This window comes from Pristiophorus japonicus, unplaced genomic scaffold, assembly GCF_044704955.1.
Source record: "Pristiophorus japonicus isolate sPriJap1 unplaced genomic scaffold, sPriJap1.hap1 HAP1_SCAFFOLD_58, whole genome shotgun sequence".
NCBI lineage: Eukaryota > Metazoa > Chordata > Chondrichthyes > Pristiophoridae > Pristiophorus > Pristiophorus japonicus.
In genome coordinates, this window is record NW_027254488.1 from 4,307,832 (window position 1) to 4,312,455 (window position 4,624).

The 4,624-nt window shown below is 49.3% G+C and overlaps 1 non-coding gene across 1 annotated transcript; it reads left to right on the forward strand.

Moving 5' to 3' along the window:
- trnaw-cca (transfer RNA tryptophan (anticodon CCA)) lies at positions 1-72 on the forward strand. The gene has a single exon. It is a non-coding gene; the product is annotated as a tRNA-Trp (tRNA).
- The last annotated feature ends 4,552 nt before the right edge of the window (positions 73-4,624 follow it).

The following is a 4,624-nucleotide window of genomic DNA, read 5'->3' on the forward strand; positions in this document are numbered from 1 at the left end:
GGCCTCGTGGCGCAACGGTAGCGCGTCTGACTCCAGATCAGAAGGTTGCGTGTTCAAATCACGTCGGGGTCACTGTTCTTTCAGAATTAATATTTTCTTTGCTGTTTGGCAATAACCAGACCCTTGTTCCAAGGTCTGTCTCATTGTTTCCCCAGTGTCAGGCAGAGATACGCCTGCTGCCCTCATTTAATTCATGTGCCAGGACACAAAAGTTCAAAATCAACTTGCAGGTGGCCACACACACCGCCGAGCGGTCGAAGGTGCTGTGATTAGATCGCAGTTTTCTCTGGAGGTGTGGGTTTGAATTCAACTTCTGACATTTCTTGTTTTTAATCATAAAACGAAACTCATTGTTTGACACCGCGACCAACTCCTTAAAACTGGGATTCAGCAGTTCACCTGCTCGCTTAACATTTCCGTCTGACCTGGTGCTGAAAGTGGAGATGTTTCCGCAGTGTCGCGGTTAACACGTTCGCCTCACACGCGAAAGCTCACCAGGCGGGAATATTTTCTGTAGCTTTCTCCTCATGCATGCTCAGGGGCGAGTTTGTTCTCCTGTGAAAAGTTCATAAGATGATAAGCATGTAAGAATTAGGGGCCGGAGTACGCCATTCGGCCCCTCGAGCCTGGTCCACCATTCAAGAAGATCCTGGCAGTTCCTCGACAGCAAGTTTAAACATCTGGGGCAGAGCCAACAGGCGACTGTCTGCAATCAGTGAGAGAACGGTCTGTTTGGCAGAAGTCTGGCGAGCTCAGTCAGTGAAATATAAGACTTTTAATCTCAGGGTCGTGGTTTCGACACCAACATTGGACATTTACATTTTTCATAGAATTATAGAATGATCGAAGTTTGCAGCACATGAGGAGGGCAATTTGGCCCATCACTTCCACCCCGGCCAACAAGAGGCGATCCAGCTTCATCCCACTTTCCAGCTCTGGGTCCATAACCCTACAGGTTACGGCACTTCAGGTGCACATCCAAATACTTTTTACATGTGGTATCTGCCTCCGCCATTCTTTCAGGCAGTGAGTTCCTGACCCCCACAAATCTCTGCATGAAGAATTTTACCTTCAAATCCTCTTTAAACCTTCTACCAATTACTTTAAATATATGCCCCCTGGTTGTTGACCCCTCTGCTATCCACTATATCTCGGCCCCTCATAATTTTATACATCTCAATGTTGTCTCCCCTCAGCCTCCTCTGTTCCAATGAAAACAAACCCAGCCGATCCAATCTGTCCTCATAGCTAAAATTCTCCAAGCCTGGCAACATCCTCGTAAATCTCCTCTGTACCCTCTCGTACAATAACATAATTCCTGTAATACGGTGACCAGAACTACACACAGTACTCCAGCTGTGGCCGAACCAGTGTTTTATACATTTCAAGCATAACCAACCTGCCTCAGCCAAAAAAGGTAAGCATTCCGTGCGCCTTCTTACCCACCTTATACAACTGGCCTGCTGCCTTCAGGGATCTGTGGACATGCACTCCAAGGTCCCTTTGTTCTTCCACACTTCTCAATTTCCAACCATTTAATGTGTGTTTCTTTCCTTGTTTGCCCTCCCCAAATGCACAGCCTCACACTTCTCTGGATTAAATTAGTATTACCTGAAAACGTTTTAATCATACCTCCTATATTTAAGTTTTGATCATTGATGTTGCCACTAAAAGCCAGGGACCTAGCACTGAGCCCTGTGGAACCCCACTGGAACCATCCTTCCAGTCCCAAACACTCCAATCAAACATTACCCTTTGCTTCCTGCCTCTGAGCCAATTTTGTATCCGACTTGCCACTTTGCCCTGGTCCCATGGGCTTTTACTTTCGTGACCAGTCTTCCATGTGGGAACTTGGTGAAAGCTTTGCTAAAATCCTTATATGCTACATCATACGCACTGCCCTCATCAATCCACTTGGTTACCTCCTCAAAAAATTCAATCAAGTGAGTCAGACAAGACCTTCCCTGAACAAACCTCTGCTGACTATCAGTGATTAACCCATGTCTTTCTAAATGCAGAAATTAAATCATTGAAAATTTTATCCTGCTTTCACGGGAAAACACCATTAATTAACTGATGATCTTTGTTGTGCATGTATAAAATAAGTATACATCCTGTACACTCAATGTACAGTTGCATAAGACCATTGGATGTATCTTCACACTGTATACACTATGCTTGTACCACCAGAGGGTGCAACTGGTGGAGACCTCGGGGTCACCTGTACACGACAGGTAACCAGGTATAAAAGGGAGCTCACAGTAATGTACCCTCACTCAGGAGCTGCAATAAGTGGACGAAGGTCACCACAGTTCAAGTACAATACCTTACCTCGTGGAGTCATTACTAGAGTGCTTACAAACACAATAACTGGTGACGAGATTACGAATTTCCATGTGACAATGGCTAACCTTGGCACGTTTGAACAATTCGCCGATGGGGAAGATTGGGAGGCCTTTGTGGAAAGGCTCGAACACTTCTTTATTGTGAATGACGTGGGGGGAGACGACCCGACATCGCTGGCTGCGAAGTGCTGAGCTATCCTGCTCAGCAGTTGTGGGCCCACCGTCTATGGCCTTGTCAGGGACCTGCTCGTCCCAGAGAAGACAATAACATATGTGGAGCTCGTAACGCTGATACAGGAACAGCTCAAACCTATAGAGAGCATCCTCACAGCCAGACACCGGTTCTCTCGCCAAGAAATCACAAAATATGCTGCAGACCTGAGACGATTGGCTGCACCATGTGATTTTAGCGATCACCTCACCGAAGTACTAAGGGACATCTTTGTTACTGGAATCGGTCACGAGGGCCTTCTCCACAGGCTGCTCTCTGCGGACACCACGGTCACCCTGCAGAAGGCAATTAATGTGAGCCAGGCGTTCATGATCTCGGCCTGCGATTCCAAGTGGATGTCTCACCCCCAGGACTCTAACCCAGCAAGAACTGTGAACCGAAAGTTGCCTTTTAGAGGCAGGGCTGCTGCTAGCAGTCTCTCTCAGGGAAGAGAGAACAGAACACCGAGTCCCAGAATCCTGAGTCCGCCGCATGGGGCCAACCGTGTGGAGGAAATCACAGGGCCCACCAGTGCCGCTATAAAGACTATACTTGCAAAGGCTGTAACATGAAGGGCCACCTCCAGCGAATATGCAAGAGAAATCATACTCACCGAGTCGATGAAGAGTTGGCTGATCATCCGGAGTCCAGAGACGATGAGGTGTACGGAGTGTTAACCTGCACCACCGAGAGTTCCCCGGTGAAAATGGAAGTTGAAGTCAACTATATTCCAGTCACGATGGAGGTGGACACAGGGGCGAGCCAGTCACTGATGAATCAGGCAGCCTTTCAGAAACTCTGGGACAATCCAATCGAACGACCTAAAATGATCCCGATCGAAGTGAAACTGCTCACCTACACAAACGATACATCCCAGTCGTTGGCAGCGTGGATGTCCAGGTGTCCCATGGCGGCGAGATGCACAGGTTACCTTTGTGGATCGTTGCTGGGGATGGTCCAAAGCTATTAGGAAGAAGGTGGATGAAAAAGATCACTTGGAGCTGGGAAAGGCTCCAACCTCCAGCGATCGACATCCCCCATGATCCCGAAGTTGGATCCAGCACAACACCTGAAAAAACAACCACCCAACTCGACTGTGAGGTAACGACACAGACCGCTCAACCCAACGGTGAGATGATCCAGCCCAAACAACCAGACCTCACCTTCCAGGCTCCAGTGGCAGGACTCCAGAGAAGAAAATTCACGCAGAAGATAACTTCCTGTCATCCGTGGCAGAGCCTGGGGAGAAAAGGATCACCGCAGCCTACCCCATGGAGAGAAAGAAGATTGCGTCTGAACCACGAGGTGAAGGGCCTGAAGTCAAGATGGCGGCAGCCAGACCACAAGGGAGCAACACGTGATGCCGAGCTGCGAACCGGATTGGGGTAAAGATTGAAAGACCCTCTTAAACGAGACCGGCAACCAATCACAATTAAAGGGACAGTTCCACTCTTTATACAGCGATGATGGTGATACAAATGTAAAAGATGTAACTGACAATTTCAAGTTTGTAAATGTAACTAATCATGATAAGTCGGGCAATTGCGGTCAGAACCAATGTATTGTGAGAGTAAACGAAGTGATGACGTGCGATGCTGGGATTTACAAGCATGCCGACAAAACCAAGGGCAACCTCCCGTCAGCACCCAGGTCCCGCGATCATGTAGCCTGCCCCTCCGGGACCAATGTGATACCCCAGGGAGTGTGGCCACACACAGAGGGAGCATACCAGCTGCAGGGCCAGTGATCAGCGGACGGCAAAGGCACCACGACCGGTACCCTGCCCCCGATCGGCTCTAACTCTCTGGCCACCAGGCCCAGTACTGGGAGCGAGCGGATATCACCCTCCTTCCCTCCCAACGGGACCTGGGATGACCAGGCTCCCACTATCGCTGAAGAGCAGCAGGGAGACACCGCAGCCCTCAAAGGAGGACAGGGAGGCCACACACTCCTGTGGCTCTGCCCATCACTAGGCAACGGCAAAGGCTCTGAGACTCAGCCAGGTGAGCGATCTGAGCCCACCCAGCTCCGTCATCAGACAATCTGGACGCAGTCTGGTTACTCTGGA